The following is a 22,554-nucleotide window of genomic DNA, read 5'->3' as shown; positions in this document are numbered from 1 at the left end:
CAAGCACGTTTCCATGTACCTGTTGGCTGTTTGAATATCTTTGGAAAAATGTCTATTCACGTCCTTTGCCCATTTTTAAATGGGGTTATTTGATTTTTTTGCTACTGAGTTGTATGAATTTCCTATATATTTTAGGTATTAACCCCTTATCAGAAGCATAGTTTGCAAATATTTTCTCCCATTCCATAAGTTGTCTTTTTTTGTTGATCATTTGTTTTGTTCTGAAGAATCATTTTAGGTTGATGTAGTCTCACCGGTTTTTTTTTATTTTGTTGCTTGTGCTTTAAGTTTTATATCCAACAAATCATTGCCCTGATTGATGCATTTCAAGGAGGTGTTTTTCCCAGTGTTTGCTCCTAGGAGTTTAATGGTTTCAGGTCTTACATTTAAGCCTTAACCCATTTTAGGTTAATTTTATGTATGGTATAAAATAGTTTTTTTTTTTTTTCCATTCTTTTGCATGTGAATATCCAATTTTCTCAGCACCATTTATTAAAGACTGTATTTTCTCCATTGAGTGTTCTTGGCTCTTTTGACTAATATTAGATGACCATATATGCATGGGTTTTTTGGGGGGGGATGGTCTCTCACTTTTCTTCCATTAGTCTGTGTGTCTGTTTTTTTTTTTTTTTAAAGATTTTTTTTATTTATTTATTTGAGAGAGAGAATGAGAGAGAGCACATGAGAGGGGGGAGGGTCAGAGGGAGAAGCAGACTCCCTGCTCAGCAGGGAGCCCGATGTGGGACTCGATCCCGGGACTCCAGGATCATGACCTGAGCCGAAGGCAGTCGCTTAACCAACTGAGCCACCCAGGCGCCCTGTGTGTCTGTTTTTATGCCAATATCATTTTATATTGACTACTATGGCTTTGTAATATATTTGAAACCCAAAAGCGTGATGCCTTCAGCTTTGTTCTTTTTCCTCAGAATTATTTTAGCTATCTGGAGTTCTAAACTAATTTTAGGATTTTTTTCCTATTTCTGTAAAAAATGTCATTGAAATCTTGATAGAGATTTTATTGAATCTATACATGGTTTGGGGTATTATGGACATTTTTAAAAAAATTAGCTTCTCCAACCCAAGAACACAAGATATCTTTCCATTCATTTGTGTTTTCTTCAGTTTCTTTCATCAGTGTTTAATAGTTTTCAGTGTAGAAATTTTTCACCTCCTTGGTTAGATCCATTCCTAAGTATTTTATTGGTTTCATGCTATTATTAATGGGATTGTTTTCTTTATTTCTTTTTCAGGTAATTCATTGTTAGTGTATAGAAATGCTGCTGATTTTTTTTTTATGTTGATTTTGTATCCTGCAACTTTACTGAATTCATTGATTAAGTCTAATAGCTTTTTGGTGGAGTTTTTAGGATTTTCTATATGTAAAATCGTGTCATCTGCAAATAGAGACACTTTTACTTTGTTCTTTCTGATTCTGGTGGTTTTTATTTCTTTTCGTTGCCTGAATGTTCTGGTTAGACTTCCAGTACTCTGTTGAATAGGAGTTGTGAGGATGGGCACCCTTGTCTTATTCCTAATCTTAGAGGAAAAACCATTTGTCACTGAGTACAATGTTAGCTATAAGCCTGTCATATGTCGCCTTTATTATGTTGAGGTATATTCCTTCTACACCGAGTTTGTTGAGAGTTTTTATCAGGAATGGACATTGAATTTTGTCAAGTGCTTTTTCCATCCCTACTGAGATGATCAAATGATTTTATCTTTTATTAATGTGATGTATCACTTTTATTGATTCTCGTATGTTAAGCCATTCTTGCATTTCAGGGATCAATCCCAGCTGGTGGTCATGGTGTATGATCTGTTTTATGTGCGGTTGAATTTAGTTTGCAAGTATTTTGTTGAGAATTTTGCACCAACGTTCATCAGGAATACTGCCTACAGTTTTCTTTTCTGGTAGTGTCCTTATCTATCTAACACAAGATATCTTTCCATTCATTTGTGTTTTCTTCAGTTTCTTTCATCAGTGTTTAGTAGTTTTCAGTGTAGAAATTTTTTTCTTGGTAATACTAGCTTTGTAAAATGATTTGGGGAGTGTTCTGAATTCTCCAATTTTTTTGGAAGAGTTTGGGAAGAATTGGCATTAATTCTTCTTTAAGTGTTCAGTAAAATTCACCAGCAAAACCTCTGGTCCTAGGCTTCTCTTTGTTGGGAGGTTTTGGATTACCGATTCAATCTTTTTACTCATTACTAGTCTTTTCAGATTTTCCCTTCATGATTCAGTTGTAGTAGGTTTCATATTTCTCAACATTTTTTCCTGTTTTTTTAATAGGTTGTCCAATTTATTCGCATATAATGGTTCATAGTAATTGGCATATAATCATTCATAGTAATCTCTTATGATCCTAGGATTTCTGTGTTATCATTTGTAATGTCTCCTCTTTCATTTATAATTTATTTGATTTGGGTCTTATATCTCTTTTTTTTTTCTTGGTTAGTCCAGCTAAATGTTTATCAATTTTGTTTATCTTTTCAAAGAGCCATCTTAGTTTTGTTAATCCTTTGTATTGTTTTCCTGTTCTCTGTTTCATTTATTTCTGCTCTAATCTTAATTATTTCCTTCCTTCTGCTAACTTTGGGCTCAGTCTGTCCTTTTTTTCTAGTTCCTTGGGGTTTAAATTTAGATTATTCATTTGAGGTTGTTCTTTTTCCTTGATGTATGTGTTCATCACTGTAAAATTTCCTCTTGGAACTGCTTTTGCTGTGCCTTATAAGTTTTGATATGTTGTGTTTTCATTTGTGTTTGTCTCAAGATACCTTTATTTTTAATGTTTTGAGTTCTTCTTTGATCCATTGGTTGTTCAAGAGTGTATTGTTTAATTTTCGTGTATTTTTGAGTTTCTAGTTTTCTTCCTGTTACTGATTTTTAGTTTCATACTAATGTGGTCAGAAAAAAAAAAAAAAAAAACATGGATGATTTCAATATTCTTAAATTTGCTAAGACTTGTTGTTGCCTCACATATGACCTATCCTAGGAAATGTTCCCTGTGTGCTTAAGAATAATGTGTATCCCACTATTGTTGGATGGAATATTCTATGTGTGTTTGTTAGGTCCATTTGGTCTCCAGTATTGTACAAATCTGCTATCTCTTTATTGATTCTCTATATGTATGATCTATCTACTGTTAAGAATGGAGTATAGAAGTTCTCTCTTATTGTACTGCTATCTCTCTGCTTTCAGTTCTGTTAATACATTCTTTACATATTTGGGTGTTTCAGTGTTGGTGTATAATATTTACAATTACCATATATTCTTGATGGATTGACCCCTTTATAATTATATAATGACCTTATTTGTCTCTTTTGACCATTTTTAGCTTAAAGTCTACTTTGTCTTATATAAATATAGCTACTCCTGCTTTTTTTCTGGATTACCATATTTGAAATATCTTTTCTATCCCTTTACTCTCAGTCTATGTGTGTCTTTAAAGCCAAAGAAAGTCTCTTATAGGCAGCGTATCATTGGATATTTTTTTTAAAAAATCCATTCAGCCATTCTAAGTCTTTTAATTAAAGAATTTAATCCATTTATGTTTAATTATTGATACCTAGGGACTTACTATTACCATTTTATTGTTTTCTGATTTTGTAGGTACTTTGTTCCTTGCTTCTTATCTTGCTTTCATCTTTTGTGATTTGTTGATTTCTTGTAGCAGTGTACTTTACTCCTTTATGATAATCTTTTGTGAAACTGCTACAGGTTTTTCCTTTATGGTTACCATGAGGCTTATATGAACTATTTTTGTATTTATAATATCCTGTTGTAAGCTGATAACAACTTAACTTGGATAGCAAACAGAAGCTTTACACTTTCTCTTCGCCCCTCACATTTTAGGTTATTGATGTTACAATTTATATAGTTTTATATTGTGTATTCAATAACAAATTACTGTTCTTGTGGTTATTTTCAATGCGTTTTCTTTTACTTAAAACCAGAGTTGTAAGTGAACTATACACCATCACTACGATATTAGAATCTGTCTTTGACTAAATATTTATCATTACCAGTGAGTTTTATATGTATAGTTATATGTTAATTAGCATAGCTTTATTTCCACATAAAGAACACCTTTTAGCATTTCTTATAAGGCAGGTTTAGTGGCGATGAACTTCCTCAGCTTTTGTTTGGTAAGGAAAGTCTTTATCTCCTTCATTTCTGAAGGATGGCTTTACTGAGTATAGTATTTTGGGTTTAGGTTTTTTTCCTTTCTTTCTTGCAATATAGTTAATATATCATGCCATTTTCTGCTAACTTGCAAAGTTTCTGCTGAGAAATTCACCCATGGTTTTATGCAAGCTCCCAGGCATGTGACATGTTACTCTTCTCTGCCTATCTTCAAAATTATCTGTTTGTCTTTGACTTGAAAAGTTAATTATTATGTGTCTCAATGTAGCCCGTTCCTGTTCAACCTGTTCAGGAATTTTTGGACTTCATGAATTTGGTTAACCACTTCTCTCCCCAGGTTTGGGAAGTTTTCAACCATTTTTGCTTTAAATATATATTCTGTCTTTTTCTCTTTATCTTCTCCCCTGGGATTCTCATAATGTGTACATTGTTTTTTCTTGACTATGCCCTATAAGTGCTATAGGCTTTCTTCACTCTTTTTCTTTCTTTTTTTTTTCTTCTTTTTTTTCTTTTCTTTCTTTTGGATAATTTCAAATAATCTATTTTCCAGCTTGCTAATTTTTTTCATCTATTTGGTTGAGTCTGTTGTTGAAGGTCTCTGTTGAATTTTTCAGTTATTGTATTGTTCAGCTTTATTAATTCTCTTTGTTGTGATCGCTTCTTGGCCTTTTGGCTAAGATCAAGTGTAGTATGAATTCTGTTTGTTTTTCTTTTTTTTTTGGATGGTTTCTTTTTCTTTGTTGTTGTATTGTATTCCTAACTTTGTGTAGTTGCCTGTGTGTTCATGTAGTTTGCTACACTTCTTTAAGAGGATAATTCTGAATTATTTCTCAGACAGCTTATAGATCTTTATTTCTTCAGGAATAGTTATTAAAGCTTTAGTAATTTCTTTTTGTGGTGTCATATTTACCTGATTATTTATGGTCCTTAATTTCTTTCATTAGTATCTATGCATTTGAGTAAGTGGTCTCATCTTCCAGACTTCACAGGTTTGCTTTGGCAGAGACAGTTCTTCACTAGTCAGCTTATCTTAGGTTTTGGAATAGGTCAGCTGGTAGCATTCTTGGAAAAGTGGGGCTTGCTATCGGGGTCTCTGTTTGGGTTAGGCACTGTTCTAGATCCTAGGTGGAGAATGCCACTGGCTGGGAACAGTTGACAGGACTGCTGGCTTGGTTCCCTTGCAAAATGCAGCTGTAGGATGTGCTCCACAGTTGCCTATATATGCTGGTCAGGCTTTCTAATTGGGTGGGAGTGGGTGCTATACACAGCAGTTGAGCAAGCCTGTGAATTTGCTTCCCTGGCTGGGAAAGTTGTTACACCTTGTTGGTTGTGGACCAGAATCAGGAAGAACTGTCCACTGAGCTCCCTGGTCAGACAAGGCCATCAGCTCTATTGATGGGCAGGGCTGCTGGCTAGGTTCTCTGAGGGCCACCACAAAGCATGGCTCTACAGTGGGCCATGCAGCCCCCTAGTGCTCTGGTTATACTTCCTGGTGATGAGACAGAGGACTATTATACTCAGTAGTAGGTGGGGCCATGAGCCCACTTCCTTGTCTGGCTGGTATAGCAGAACAGGTTTCAAAGCTGGCATAACTCACTGACCAAGGACCCAAATCAGACATAACTGTACACCAAGTTCCCTGGCCAGATGAGGTCACCAGCTGGGCTCTGCAGATGGTAAGAGCTGCTGGCTGACCTCTCTGCTCAAATGCCATTATAAGTGGGGTTGTAGGATGGGCTACCAGCTTCCCAGGTGCTCTGGTTAGGTTTCCTGGTCAGGTGGGGCTGGAAGCTACAGTGGTAATTGGGGCTACAAATTTGCAGAACAGGCCCAAAGGCTGGCACAGCTCATTGTTTGGGGACCAAAATCAGGCAGAACTACATACTGAGTACCCTGGCCTGATGGGGTCATTAGCTTGTCTCTGCAGATCGGCAAAACCACTGGCTGGGATCTCAGGCACCACTGCAAGGAGGAGCTCAGCCTGCCCAGATCCAAGCACTGGTGGCTGTAAGCCCTGCCCCTCTTTTCTGTCCCAATCTGATCTCCAGGGCTTAAGCTCCACAGATTCCTCTGCAATCCCCATGGGATGAGACCCTAGTGAACCTCCCAGGAAGTGACCCACAGTGCTGGGGGACCTAGATGTCCACCTCGGACTCTCTTTCTCCCAGTGGAGAAACCATAGGTCCTGGGGGCCCTCTTGGGGCAGTGGTCTGGCAGCCTTGTGGACAGGTGGCAGTCAGAGTGTGGCTGTTCCTCTTACCCTTCTGATGTTGTCCTTCTTGGTCTCTGTAGTCTAGAGGGGTGCTTCAACCTCACCCCTGTGTTTGGGGATTTTCAGAGTGGTATCCTATCTACGGATGGTTGGTCTTCTGGTGAGGGGGACTGGAGTCGAGGACCACCTCTGCCACCATCTTGATGACATCACTGTTGAGGGGGAATGTTTCTAACTGCAATAAGATTGAAATCTTAGTTTGAAGGCTGCCTTTTTCTGTCCACTTAGATGTGTTTCTCTATCAATTTCCCTGTTGCTGGGTACCCAATTCATATTTTTAATCCTTTTTTTTTTTTTTTTTTTTTTTTTTTAAAGATTTTATTTATCTGAGAGAGAGAATGAGATAGAGAGAGAGAGCATGAGAGGGGGGAGGGTCAGAGGGAGAAGCAGACTCCCCGCTGAGCGGGGAGCCTGATGCGGGACTCGATCCCAGGACCCTGGGATCCTGACCTGAGCCGAAGGCAGTCGCTTAACCAACTGAGCCACCCAGGCGCCCCTTTAATCCTTTTTTAAAAGATTTTATTTATTTATTTGAGAGAGAGCGAGCACGAGGTGCTGGGAGGGCAGAGGCAGAGGGAGAAGCAGGCTCCCACTGTGCAGGGAGCCCAACGCAGGGCTCAGTCCCAGGACCCCGGGATCACGACCTGAGCGGAGTGCAGATGCTTAACCGACTGAGCCACCCAGGTGCCCCTTTAATCCTTTTATTTATTTCTGAGAAGCAGAGATTTTTTTTTTAGGCATTTACACTCCTTGCTACCTTAGAACCTGTGATTGCATAGTGAGCCCATCCATGTAGAGCTACCTAGAACTTGAACTATCAGTTAAAACCAACACGATGGTATCTTCTCCAGGGTATTTGGTCAGTCTGAGAATTAGAAAACATCAACCATGTTAAATGTTTTTAAATGTGTGTATTTGCTTTTTAAGAGGTGTGTACACATCTGCCTTTAGGGCACTTTCTCAGTATACACAGTTGAAGTGAGAAGTGAGATGAAGAGACGAGACTGTGGAATAACACAGAGGGTAGTAGGGGGGGAGTAGGTGAGTGGGTGAAGGGCTGGGTAAACAATGGGACAATGGTTCTTCAGTTCTGGAGGCAGAAGCTTTTCATTCAGATGGATCAGTGCCTCTCTTGAGCCACATGCTAAGAGGCAAACAAAACAAAATCCATACATATTTAGAACAGCTCCCTGACTTCCCACACTGCTAAGATACACAGCATTTGCCTTGTGAGTTTCTAAAATTGATCAGCTCTTCCCTTGCGATGCCTATGTGCCAGGCATAGAGGTGGCCTCTGGCTCTGCCCTACAGACCTGGGATCTAATTTAAAAAGACCCGCAGGGTGACAGGAGGAGCAGTCCAGTGATGTTGGAGGGATGGTGAGTGACACCAGGGCCCAGATGGCAGAGTACCACCAGTGGTGGTCTGTTATCCTGCATGATCAGAGGACTTTGGTGGCTTCATTGTGGGCATCTGTCAGACCTGAAAACATAGAAGGAATGTACAGCAGGGACTCTCGCTCATGCCATAAGCCCTGGAAAGGGTATTCACTTGTCTGAAGTACAGAAAGTGGCCTTTCTGGGAGGTAAAGGACACTTTGAAAGATCACACAGCCTCTGCAGGGCAGGGCTTTCAATGATTAGATGCCCCACACAAGGCTGGTTTGGGATCAAGTATGAGCAGCAGAGAATATGAGAAAGAACCTTCAGGGTTATGGCAAGATGTGATTTCCCGCTCTTCGTCATGCATCCCAGGCCCTCTATAGACTCGTTTCACCCTCAACGGCTTCATTTTTCTTTTTCTTTTTTTTTTTTTTTCCTGACACAAATTCTTTACTCTAGCCAAGCAGAAATACTTTCACTCCATGGAGCATGACATAGGTCTTCCTTCAACAGTTCCATTTTGTATGTCAGTCCTGCGTCCAGAATGCTACTCATCCCACCCCGCCCGCCCACCCCTGCCATTCCTCTTCTTTCATTTAATAAATCTGAGGCACCCAAAGTACGTCAGTGCTGGGGCTTCAGTGGTGAAATGCATCTCCTCAACAGCCCTGGTCCACAAGTCCCATGGAGAAGATAGTGATGTGGCGAGGCGCACGCAACACGATGCTGCAGGGACAGCACAGCAGGGACAGGGAACTAACTGCGATGGACCAGGAGCTTGGGGATGGCCTAACACAGGAAGTAATGCCCCACGTGAGTCTAGAAAACAGAATTTAAGTTTGTGAGGTGGACAAAGGAGAATATAAACACAAGCCAGAAGGAAGAGCCTGTGCAAGGATATGAAGTTGTGAGGAAGTCTGTCTCCTGCTTCCCATCCTGTTGGATAGCCACGCGCTTTGGAAGTGCTCCAGGAAGAAAATCACGCCCGCCACCCCTCTCAGTGTCCTACACACACCTTGCTCAGCAGGTTCCAGCCTGTATCAATCTGTCACTTTGTAAATATGCTAAATTTTTTTTCATACATGTTTGCTCTTCATTCCCAAGTCAGTTGAGGGTATTTTCTATTTTTGTTTGTTGTTTGTTTGTTTTTATGCAAGACCCAGGCTCCCTAGTCCATGCATCATGACTGAACGCCGTGTTATGATGTGCTTCCTGTCAGCGTTACATTGTTATCAGGGGTACAAGTGGTCTGTTATAAGGAAGTCAGAGTACGACTCCTAGTCTTTACTTGCTTGCTTTAGCTTTTATCTTTAACATAGGGACCAGGGTCTTGCCTTAGTGGCCTTTGAATTTTCTCAATACATAACTTAAACAAAAGTGAGCCTCAGTAAACGTGGAGTGAATGAAGGACTGAGTAAACCCCTGGGACACACGAAAGGCTTGCCAACAAGGGGGTTAGAAGGAAATGGCTTCACAAATGAGGCAACCATGTTGGAGGAAAGAAAAGAAGGGAGTAGGCACAGTCCTTAGGGTACTGTGCACATATAAGAAGAAAGACTTCACAATCTTATGTTTGGATAAGTTGGAACAACCAGGGAACTTAAACTTTTTTCTTTAAGAGGTGGGATGCAGAGGGAGAGGAAGAGAGAGAGTCCCAGGCAAGCCTCATGTCCAGAATAGAGCCCGACACAGGGCTCCATCTCAAGACCCTGAGATCATGACCCTGAAATCAAGAGTCGGGTGCTTAACTGACGGAGCCACCCAGGCGCCCCAGTCTCTCCTTTTAAATGAACTCTAGTTTTGTTTTTGTTGCTTGTTTTGTTTTTGCATTTTCTTTATCTCTTCCTGTTGCCAGTGAGACCTCAGGGTTCCATCTTGGAATTGTTTGTTCCCCATAGCTGTAGAGAATCGTGTTACACACATATGCCTTTGGCCGAGGAACTAATGTTTCCATATTTTTTCAGAGGTATGAGTTTTTCTCTCTCCTATCGTGACCCCCTACCCAAACTTTAAGTTACTTAATGGAAGGCACCCAGATTCCTGTTTGCTGTATCCTCCGAAAACTAGATGTGCCCCAAATATTGCTTTCAAGAGCCCGTAGCTATTTCTGCCTAAACCATCCTCCGACTGGAGACAGTGAAGAATCTCAAGCCACAAGACCAGTATGGCAAACTGAAATGCCCTACGGGGCTGAACCAGGTGAAGGAATAAGCGAAGGAGCTTGTGTACTCTGCTGCCAGGTCCAGCCCGTGGGGACCATGTGGAAATGCTGACTGACTGGGTGTTGCCGTAGCTGTAGGTATTTTAAGAACCTGGAAATGCAGACTTTTGTGGGCAACCCCTCGATTTTTAAATATTGGCATCCGATTCAACTATTTTAGAACACCAAGGCAGCCCAATAAAACATCTGTGGGCCATATTTAATCTGCAAATTACCTGCTTTTCTTTCTTGGCTGTAGAGATGGTGGATTTATCTTAAAATATGATATCCATGCTCAGAACACCTGGTACCAGACTTCACGATCATGTTCATAGGACAGCCAGAATATGTTACTATATTCATTATCTCAACAGAAATTCATTGAGCAGCTACTGAGAACACAGAGGTTATCATTTAATATGGAGACAAGTAATATGAAGAAACAACTATGCAGTAGAGTAGTAAATGAAACAGAAACATTTACCAGCCAAGGAAAGAGTGATTGACACTATCTGGGGTATGAGGGAGGCCTTAGGAGGTGGTGACCACTAACCTGAGCTTTGATGGATGGATAGGAGTTCGTTAGGGTAACAAGTTTCCAAAAAGCAATTTGTGGACTAAACTCGTGACTAAGCTTAATATTGGAACTTATATTTATATTAACCCTACATCCTGGCTTTAATCAGAACTCTAAAATCTTAAAATTGTCTTAACCTGTTTTGGTCTTATTTGGTCTTCCCAGTCCCTTCCAACAATATCAGATTAACCCACTGAGCTCTGAAGACAAACCAACACCTGTGAGGAGCGTCATGCTAATTGAATTCTCTGTCACTATGACCTTCAACAAGGATTCTTTCTAGCTTTTTATCAGAGGAAGAATCTACTTAAGCTGAATTAAGAAAACTGATGAAAAAAGCCATCTGTGTCTAAGGTTTGTTTTAAGGATTTTAACATTGAACAGGTTCAAAACCTGAACATAAATCAACATTATATTGAAATTGACTAAGTCATTGAAATGTAAATTCAAGAAATGTACCTTGTAGCATGCAACATTCGGGCTGTATATATTTTTTCATATTTCAAATGCATAAGAAGACCCGATGATCCTGGATTTAGTGAATTTCATGCAGTAAACGTTTATCACAGTAACCTTAAAAGCTCCCCCAGTAAAAATTGTTATTAAGTGTTACATTTTTATGCATTTTGGATAAATGTAAGGATTTGGAAATGCAAGGGACAGAAAGTACTGAGAGAGGAATGGTGATGTTTACCTGGGGAATTGATTATGCAGATTGGAGAATTAATTTCTTGGCACTCAAAGTGGTAGAATGTCCATTGCTATCAGTGGATGTCACACCAGGGAAATCTTATTCCTGGCAAAAAAGATTAAGTAACCCAAACTCTGACATAAAAGACCAGTGTTTCCAGGGTGAAAAGCAATTTGGCTTTGTTCTATCACTTCTCTTGCCGCGAGGGTGCACTTGTCTGAAACCTACCCTGATTTAACCGAGAGCCACTTTCTGGAACCAGGCAGCGATTCCCAGTCTGCTGTAACTATCCAGGAGACTCCAGAACAAGTCTTTAACCTGTCAGGCTTCACCAAAAAATATCATTGAAGTCTTGGCTGCATGGGTCAGGGAAGGGAGGGGAGAAGAGGGTATACACCAAAAAGGCAAATAGAAGCATCTGGAAACTCTCAGCAAAGACTACCCACACCAGGTGGCACCGCTGTGAGGAGAGAACTTGAGGCAGGTGTGAAGCTCAGTGTAGCTTGGGGTGGTCAGACCCTAGAAACAAATGGGATTGACCTTCAGTTGTGCCTGGACCCTGGTCTGCTGCCATTGCTCAGAAATGTGCTAGGACTTGGCTCACAGTAGCTTCTCAACTAGTCAGAGAAACGGAGATAAATATTCCCAGGGCAAAGTACTCTTCTCTCCTGACGATCAGTGTATAGCTTGTGTCCCTGGCTGCCCCAGAACAGTGGAGACCAGCTTCAAGGACGAAAGGACACCTACCACCCACCTACCACCTCTGTTACACACATATACACTCACAGGCCCCAGTCGAATTTTCCAAAACTCTGATGGAAATCTGCGCATGAGTGAGATGATAGGGCGCCTTTGTGAGGTTGAAAAACCAGGGGAATTATCACTGCTTCTCCAGTTCGTAAAGCCATCTTTATCCAGCCCAGTTGTAGCAGCCTTTCCTGCCTTTCTATCAGTTACTCTCAGCCTCGTGTCTTGAAATCAAGAACTAATATAATGCCTGCTTTTTCTGCTTTGAGGTCACTTTATACCTTCTTAGTAGACAAAAGTCATCGCACTGAATCCTTCCTATAAGCCTGGATTATTCTTGCTATTTTACAAACAGGGAAACGAAATTTCTAGAGGCTGCTCTTGCTTCTTAAACCGGGTCCTTCTGCTCCAAAGCTTCCTACCGCAAACGTCCTTGCGCTCATCTCCAGCTGAACCTTCATCGCTTTCCCTGGGCCTGCACGTGCAAAGGATATTGCAGTAGCTCTCAGCAAATTAGCCCGTTAAAAGGCATTTAAGGGTCTGTTTGGAGTTAGCAATGTGTTGCACTTACCACAAATCAAGTTAAATACGTTTGGGCAGTGGCCTAAGAATCTGAATTATGGACAACACCATTGTGGGCATAATTCATATTTTCCCAAATAAGGACAATGAATCTAATAACCTAGTAACATGATCAAATGACTTTCCCTAGAAACATGTTTATGCCAAGGAATAATAGAGTCGGAATATTATGTCTCAACTTTCGAGAGCGTGTGGTCTACCTCCCTCGCTATCTGATAGTTAGATTGATTTGTACCTGGGACGAGGTCACGTCGTCTGTTTAGACCAGACTGGAAGCCAGGTGTCCTGATTCCAGAATTGTGCCTTTCCCACCACACAGGTGGGATAATACATTTGAAATTTACCTAAATTAATGAGGAGGGAGAGCTTGTCCTGAGAAATGTGCTTGCGACGTAATGGGCAGCTTTGGGAAATGGTTTAGATGGTGTAGGCTGGCTGAAATCCTCCAAGTCCAAGGAGGCATGTGGGAGAGAACCAAAGAGGTTTGGGAAGGGGGTGGGGGTGGACATACTGTGTGAACGGCAGGTGCTGAGATCCAAGCTGGCTTGGGTTCAAGTCCCCACTCCACCAGAGTTTGCTTCAGTGACCTTGGACAGATTACTGAAATTCCTAGAACCTTAACTTTGCCTTTCTATAACGCAAAGAAAGGTGCCGAAAATGCCCAGCACATTGCCTGTCACATAGCTAAAGCTGAACAAAAGCTGACTTCTTTCCCTTTTCCCCTGTGAGGTTGGTAACCTGCGTCAGGGTGGCAGGGGGGAAGGGAAGGTGTAAAAAGTGATCCATTTGCTCAGCATGAATATTTCTGAGAAACTGGTCTGAGGGAATGAGGTATTAGACCCAAAATATACTGTTTTAAATTAGTTTCTCTCTACTCTTGACTTTCTGGGTTGTTTTTGGACTTGCCTGGGAATTTGTAGTCCTGGGGATTCTCTGGGGTATTTAGCTCTAAGCAGATCCTTATAGGCTTTTAGCTCAGTGACTCAGAGTGAATGTTTAAGCAAGAATATGGGTATGAGATATGCTAGAAGTGGATAAGTTGGATATACCCAGAATTCAGCTATCTATCTGTTCTGGTGGTCAGTTTTGAAGGGGAAGGTAGAGGGCATATGGCTGGATCCTGGAATCATTGGAGAATCTGAGAAGGCAGGTTTTCTCCCTAGATACAGCAAAAAAATTGCTGATAACCTCAAGATGTCCAGGGACCCTCTGAAGCCTGTCTATTAACTTCCTTAATTAAGAAATGAATCCTAAATTAAGACTGAATCCATGATGATGATGTGCACTATAACTGTCCTTCTACCTTTTATTCATCCCCCTTGTATGGGACACTTTCTATTTTATATCCTTCTTTCTTTTGTACCTTTTTTGAAACCTTTGCCAAGTATACTAGAGCCCTGAATATTCACCTTTATAAATTCAGGGTACAAGTCCCCTTAAAAGAGAGAATTGTTTTCATTTATTTTTCCTTTTATGATTTTTTCCCCTCTTAAATAGCTAAACATTGAATGAGAGGGGATAATGGATAAAGGATCATGTCATAGGAATCATATTGCATAATGGGTATATTTCAGGGCAATTTTAATGTGAAGAAAATCAGAATTTCAAAATAGAATGTGTTGTGCATTTTTTGTTATGAGATGCACACGGATGTTTTCCAATAAGCCTTGCTCATATTTCACTGTTATATTTGACATTGTTCAAGGCAAGCATTAAGATCCTTGAATTAACGTAAAAAATCTTATAATAATATGAGTGCAAAATGCCATTACCATGAATGCTGCAGCAGAATTTGCTGTAAAAACAAGAAAAACTGAAATGAAGGAGATAATCTGTAAGCTGATGCCTCTGAGGCAAAATTATCTTCTCATTACAATCGTATGTCCATTGCAAAAAAGGAAAAAAAATAACTCAGCACATGAATTCCATATCAAAACAGAACGTTTGAGATGTTCACGTGTGCCCTTTGTGCAGCTAAGTGGATGGTCACAATTGATGGCTCACGAGGGTTCAGACTGTTTATTTTAGTAGCTAAATTTTGCTGCTATTCTCTGACCAGATTGCCAAAACACTGAAGATCCCTAGGACGTATTATTATTTTCTGACGTCTCCAAAGCAACTTCCTGATATATCTTCATCCTTACCCTAATTAAGAGGAATCGTTAAAGCCATTATACCAATGACTGTGATCTGTTTCTGTAGAATATTTGTATTATCTCTCATCTACCCCCAAGAGAGTCCCTTTTTCACTTTCCCAGTCAGTTCTCCACGATCCCCAGCCCCAGGCAACCACTGATGTGCTTTCGGTCACTATAGACTCATTTTGCCTTTTCAAGAATTTTTTTTTTTTAAGATTTTATTTATTTATTTGACAGAGACAGAGATAGCGAGAGCAGGAACACAAGCAGCGGGAGGGGGAGAGGGAGAAGCAGGCTTCCCCCCGAGGAGGGAGCCCGATGTGGGACTCGATCCCAGGACCCTGGGCTCATGACCTGAGCCGAAGGCAGACGCCCAACGACTGAGCCACCCAGGCGCCCCCTTTTCAAGAATTTAATGTAAATGGAATCATATAACATATACTTTCTTGTATCTGACTTATTTTGCTTAACATCTGTTTGATATTCATCCACGTAATTGCTTGTATCAATTCTACAAAGACCTTTGAGTTTTTAATTTGTGATGAGATATGTCATGAGGACTACCTCAGAGGCACTCATGGAGAACGTTCAGTAAGTTACAAGACCAGCTTTTTGGTGGTAGATGCCTTTATTTCTCAGTGAATAGTTTAAAATGTCCCCAGGATTTGGTGCACTTGCACCATGTTGTGGAATGGGAGTCCCATATTTCAGGGAATATGTAACGAATATGTGTATCGTTAGCTGGATTCTAAGGAAGATAGATTAATAAATAGAGAAGTTAGAATAAGGGATTTGGGGTTAAATACAGCCAGGTTCTACTTCAGTCTTTGCTGCTCCCTAATGTCATGACCTTGGACAAGTAACTTTGTCTCTAAAGTTCCAGTATCTCCTCTACAAAAGGGAAAAAAAAAAAAAAAGCAACAACTGTAACAGCAACAATATTTATCTCTTGGTTGTTGTGTGTGTGTGTTTTGGAGTTAAGTGAGATAGCACAGGATATGGTACATAGTAAAATGTATTAAACTGCTGAGAATAGCTATTTAATATATATTTTTTGCCACATTTTTTAATACTTCTTGCCTCTCAGTGCTCAGTGAACTTTCAGGGTTTAATGACTTTTCATTGGCTTTCATTCCCAAGCATTTTGAGAATTGTCTTCAACCACTTTGGACATACTTACGTAGTGTTACAATGTAAATATGACCCATTTCCTACTTTTGAAGAGTATTAATAAATTAAATTCTTAAAATTAAATAAAAAGTTAATTAAATGACTAAAATTAGAAGTATAATTGAAAGCCAGCAGTATTTGTATGGCATGGAAATTTGCTCATTTCATACGTATTCATAAAATGCTACACAAATATCATGGACTACTAAAATGGATAAAGCTGTGTATAGTAGCATATTCAATTTGTAAAAGAGACACAGTTAAGTCACAGTTATTCTTGTTATATTAGAAATGGTAATAATCATTCCAGAAGCTAATCTAGTTTTGCCAGTCCTAGGTTGTATGAACTTGGACAAGTCATTTAAATTCTTTAGCTCTCAGTAGGCAAAATGAGGGATTTCACAAGGAACCAGGAATCTTTTCTGCTATAGCTTGAGGGAGGGAGGATGGAGGGAGGAGTAAGATGAGGAGTGTGGAACTCACTGAATGCTGAGTCAGCACCAAATGATATAAGGAAGAGTTGTACTCTGTACACTTAGGTTTGAATCCCAGTTCTAAACTTAACACTAAATTTGTTATATCAGATTAAATGTTTAATACTGGGAAATAAAGTTTTCATCAGAAGAAACAAATTTTTAAGGACCTTTATGAAAATGTGGAAGTTATTGAGTCCACCAAAGTAGACTGATGTTAGAACACACAAAATCCAATACGTTTCTTATATCTCAGTAACAACCAAGTGGAAAATGTAATTGAGGAAAGATTCCATTCATAATATAAATAAAAAATCTGAACTACCTAATAAGGCTAATAAGATATATGTAAGATCTAAGTGAATAAAACAAAATTTTAATTAGGAAAGGAGGGAAGAAATGAATAAATGGAAATATTATTGTATATCCATGGGATGAGAAAAGTCAATGTTATAAAAATGTTAATTCTCCTAGAGCCAATCTGAAATTAAATCCATTTCCAATAAAAATCCAACAGAATTTTTTGTGGGACTTGTCAAGCTGATTATAAAATACACCTGGGAGGTAAAAATGTTCTCAAGTAACCAAGACAGCTTTGAAAATAAAGAACTACACAGAGTGTTGTGTGGGAAAATTATCCTATGATACTTCAAGATACACTAAAAAGCTGTAATAGTTAGAACAGTGTGAGTTTGAACCAAGAAGAGATAAATTGATTGATAGAAGAGAAGTCTGAAAACAAGCCTACCTTTTTAAAAATTTTATTTACTTGTTTAGAACAAGTGGGGGAGGGGCAGAAGGGAGAAAGAGAATCCCAAGCCAACTCAGAGCCTGAGGAGCCCGACGACGTGGGGCTGATCCCAGGACCCCGAGATCATGACCCAAGCCCAAACCAAGAGTTGGGTACCCCATGCCCGTTTTTACATGGGAATTTACTTTATGATAAAGGTAGCAATGGGGAATAATGAACTATGCATAAACGGTTGGATGACATTTGGCAGTCCATTTGAAAAAATAATAGAGCCCGTCTTACTATCAAGAAATATAAATTTTACATGGATTAATATCATAAATGTACAAAAAACATAAATACTGAGGAAAATACAGAAGACTATTTTTTAACCTTAGCATATTAGATACTTTCTTAAACAAGGTATAAAACCAAGACATAACAAAGGAAAGAATTATTAAATTTGATTACTTCGAAATTTTAAAATTTCTGTTGACCAAACATTCGATAAGCATAGGTAAGGATAAGTATTGGACTGGGAGGAATACATTAATATATATAATAATAAAGGACTAAAATCTATATATAAATAACTTATGAATTAGAGTTATGAATTTGTTCTGAGTTAGAAAAAAGTGGAGAAGGAAGACAAAGAGTGAAAATAGGCAGTTGACAGGAGAGGAAATACACATAGCTGAGAGAAACCTGTGAAAAGTGGCTCACCTCACTGCTAAGCAGAAATTGCAATACAGCATCCCCTTTATCCCCCAATATACTAGCATAAAAAAAAATACGATCCTATTAAGTGTTGTCAAAGAGTTTGCTACACACAAAACAGTGTTATTTCAGGGAATGGATGCTGTAGCCCTTCTGTAGTGCGCGCATCCTAGTGTTTCAAAACACACGTAAAAAAGATGTTTGTAAGAGTGCTATGATTTGCTACATTGAGAACAGTATTATTTCACCTGAATGGATGTGATAGCCATTTTTTAATGCATGCAAAAAGGTGTAAGAATAATGCTAGAGAGAATCATGCCTGTTGTTGAAAATCTTTTTTTTTTTTTTAAAGATTTTATTTATTTATCTGACAGACAGAGAGAGAGAACAAGTAGGCAGAGAGACAGGCAGAGGGAGAGGGAGAAGCAGGCTCCCCGCTGAGCAGGGAGCCCGATGCGGGGCTCGATCCCAGGACCTTGGGATCCTGACCTGAGCCGAAGGCAGCCGCTTAACCGGCTGAGCCACCCAGGCGCCCCTGTTGTTGAAAATCTAAACTTCATGCACTGCTAGTTGAGTACGGCAAATCTTGGGTGGCAATGTAATAGTAAAACACTATTCTTTGACTCAGCAATTCCACATATCCAATATTTACAGAAGCCCTCGTTCATGTTCAGAGGGTGACATGTATAAGATTGACATTGTTTTCAATAGCCAGTCAGTAGAAACAGCCTAAATGCCCATCAGAAAACTATGCTACGGGGGCACCTGGGTGGCTCAGTCAGTTAAGTGCCTGCCTTGAACTCGGGTCATGATCCCAGGGTCCTGGGATCAAACCCCATGTCTGGCTCCCTGCTCAGTGGGGAGTCTGCTTCTCCCCCTCCCTCAACCCCTCCCCGCACTTGTGCACTCTCTCTCACTCTTGCTCTCTCCCTTTCTCTCTCTCAAATAAATAAGATCTTTTAAAAAACGACTATGCTACACCCATGCTGTACAGTATTATGCAACAAATCAAGTTCATCTCTATTTACTCACCTAAAAGGATCTCTAGACTATATTAAGTGAACAAATAAAGTTGCCAAGCTATACAGATAATGTGATATCATTTAAATATACACAAAAATTGTACATGTGTGTATGTACATGGAAAATAGTTTGGAAAAACACATGCCATGCTGGACGTGGTGGGGGCTTTTAGGGAGAGGAATAGGACGAGGGATGGCCATGTGACTCTTCTTGTAGAGTTTGAATTCTTGACAGTGAAAATGTGTTCATATCTTACATAGTTGAAAAGCATTATTTTTTTTTAAGATTTTATTTGTTTATTTGATAGACAGAGTAAGCGCACAAGCAGGGGGAGCAGCAGAAGGAGAGGGAGAAGCAGGCTCCCTGCTGGGCAAGGGAGCCCAACGCAGGACTTGATCCCAGGACCCTGGGATCATGACCTGAGCCGAAGGCAGACGCTTAAGCGACTGAGCCACCCAGGGCGCCCCTGAAAAGCATTATTTAAAATAAAAGTAAATTAAGATAATATCAATGGTAGGAAATGTGATAAATACTGAGAATAATATGTAGACCTACTATAGACACCCATGCAAGCACACACATCCATTTACAGCAATAGACTTCTGAGAATGTCTAAAAATGTATTTCATATAGACTCTTGAAGCAAATGGCTCATATGGCAAGGGAGATTCTGTTAATCTAGATCTTAAAATGCTAAACTATTCTTAGTAAAATCTTGCAGTGGGGAGTAGTGAGGGAAGGGAAGAGCAAAGATGAGAAGGAAGGGTATAGGGGAAGTGGGAATATTCTTAAGGTCTTAAATTAAGAGGTTAGGGAAGGGCAAAGATAGAAACGTGTCTCTGTGGGGAAGAAGGTTGGTATCATGGTTTTTTTTTTTCAAAACGTGAGGGAAATATGTGTATTATTCCGGGTGAAAGAACACTAGAACTTTTAGCAAGGGGAAAAAATGAAACTAATAGCAACTTAAAATAGTGAATTGAAGAGAGGTAGAACAATGTAACATAAGAGATCTAAAGCAAGATAGAACAATAAAGAGGATAAGATAGTGGCCCAAGGCCCTATCTGAGATTGTCAGATAGTGTTAGATGGCAACACCCAGTGGTAAGCTGTTTACTTAAGGGGAAAAAAAAAAGGTGATAAAGAGTAAACATGCATGAATGAATGAGTAAAGGTACCTGAATAATACAAACATAAAGAGAGCAGGTATGGAAGAATCACAACAGATAGAGTGAAATTTAAGATTAAAAGCCTGAAACAGACAAAGAGAGACATTAGATAATAAAAAATTTTAAGCCATGAATAAAAGTTTAGTCGTAAGAGTGTATGCACCCAATACCACAGCAGCTACTATACAGAACAGAACCCTAGATGCCGGAAGGTAGTAAAACATACACTATCTACTGTTAGAGAGGGACTTCAGACCGCAAAGACATGGATTCTTTTAGAAATAGGCAGCCTGATAGACAAGTAGTAGGTAGGCAAGCCAAAAAGAAACAGATGATACAATCAATAGCATTATGTAATAGATGTAGTAGCTATATACAAAAGCCTGCATCGTTTCAGTAAGGCATATCCATTATTTTCATAAGCCTACAGAACACTTGGAAAAATCAGTTATACCTTAGACACAGAGAAAACCTTGCTGAAAACCTTAATGAAATAAAAAGTGTGGATTTTACGGGCTGATCCTCTGATAATAAGCTAATAAAATAAAAATAAATCATAAAATGTTATCAAACATATTGTTAATTGGAAATTATAAAATATACTCCTAGACAATCCTTGGATCAAAGAGGATTGCAGATTTGGCATTACAAACTGTGAAGCTGCGCAAAGAAATAGACTTCAGACCAAAATCTATGGGGAGTGACAAAAGCAGAATTTGTATATGGGACATAGAGAAAATGGAAATTGAAGATCTTTAAATGTTTTTAGTATTAGAAAGTAATGAAAAATGATAAAGTGACTTTTTAAAAAAGATTTATTTTGAGAGAGAGAGCAGGGGGAGGGGCAGAGGGAAAGGGAGAGAATCTCAAGCAGACTCCCCACTGAGTGTGGAGCCCGACACAAGTCTCAATCTCAGCTGAAACCAAGAGTTGGACGCTTGACCAAATGAGCCACCCAGGCACCCCAATAATGAAGTGACTTAATCTTCATTTGAAGAAATTAAGAAAAGGTCGGGGTGCCTGGGTAGCTCAGTTGGTTAAGCGCCTGCCTTTGGCTTAGGTCATGATCTCAGGGTCCTGGGATCGGTTCCCCACTTGTGCTCTCTCTCTCTCTCTCAAATAAATAAATAAAATCTTAAAAAGAAAAAGAAATTAAGAAAAGGACAAGATAAACCTAAGGAAAATACCAAGTGGAAATAGCTGAAAATAAAAGCTGAAATTAATAAGTAGAGGATTTATATGTGTGTGTATGTGTTAGTATGTATATTTCCAAAGGTATTTTTAAATTACCAATAAAAGAGTTAAACTTCTCCTTTAACCAAATAAGAGGGGAGCTGAACTATATTAGAATGAGAAAAAATATAGTCACAATACAAGAGAGAAAAAATAAAAGTTTATAATAAATAAACATCAAGTCCATAGCAACAAATTTGGAGTAACTATTGCTTAGCAAAAATATAGACCAAAAAAATGAAGTGTACAGCAGAAGACACTGGAAAGATGATTAAAGATCTACCATTGAAAAAGTCCGCAGGGACAGATGGGCTTACAACTGTGCTTTATCTGACCTTTAAAAAAGCATGTAATACCAATATTACCTGAATTATTTCAGACTATATGACAGATGAAACCATTGTAAGTGTGATACAAAAATCAGGTAAAGACAGTACACATATGAAAACTATAGAAACATAGCATGCATGAATTTGGATGCATACACTTTTAAAGAAATTATTTGCGAACTGTCTTTAAAATGAATCAAGAAATGTCTTTAAAAATACACTATGACCAAATGAGGTAATTCCAGTAATGCCAGCATGCTTCAATATCAGGAAATATGCCAACAGAATGCAGTATAAGAACTTCAACAAATTAAAGTAGGAAAACCATATGGCCAGGACAAAAGACATTGGAAATGCACTTGAAAAGCTCAATACCTGTTCCCAATAAAAATTCTAAGTAAACTGGAGAAGATGGAAACAGATTACACATAATAGATAATATGTAACAATTTTTTGAAAAGTAAATATTTTGGCAAAGAAAAAAAAACACAGAAATCATTTCAATTAAAATCTGAGAATAAACAACAGCACTTGATATCACCATTTTTATACTACATTGTATTGGAGGCTCCAGTAAATTCAGTAAGACATGAAAATGAAATGGCAGGTATAAATTTTGGAAGAACAGAACTATAAGTAGCACTTTTACTCGTTTTAAAATGCATACTTAAAAATCATCTCCCATTTTTTTTTAATTTTTTTTTTTTTATTCTTATGTTAATCCCCATACATTACATCATTAGTTTTAGATGAAGTGTTCCATGATTCATTGTTTGTGCATAACACCCAGTGCTCCATGCAGAACGTGCCCTCCTCAGTACCCACCACCAGGCTAACCCATCCTCCCACCCCCCTCCCCTCTAGAACCCTGTTTGTTTTTCAGAGTCCATCGTCTCTCATGGTTCGTCTACCCCTCCGATTTCCCCCGCTTCATTCTTCCCCTCCCGCTACCTTCTTCTTCTTCTTTTTTTTTTTTTTTTTTT

At 39.1% G+C, this 22,554-nt stretch overlaps 1 protein-coding gene and 1 pseudogene across 1 annotated transcript in view; both read left to right on the top strand.

Moving 5' to 3' along the window:
- Window positions 1–22,554, top strand: part of NCKAP5 (NCK associated protein 5) — a 792,873-nt gene that overhangs the window by 652,234 nt on the left and 118,085 nt on the right. The window lies entirely within an intron of this gene.
- Window positions 4,795–4,870, top strand: LOC123324536 (annotated as a pseudogene).

The sequence above is a fragment of the Neomonachus schauinslandi genome, chromosome 3 (assembly GCF_002201575.2).
Source record: "Neomonachus schauinslandi chromosome 3, ASM220157v2, whole genome shotgun sequence".
Classification (NCBI taxonomy): Eukaryota; Metazoa; Chordata; class Mammalia; order Carnivora; family Phocidae; genus Neomonachus; species Neomonachus schauinslandi.
Note: the sequence above shows the minus strand (reverse complement) of the source record. Positions and strands in the feature narration are given on the sequence as shown.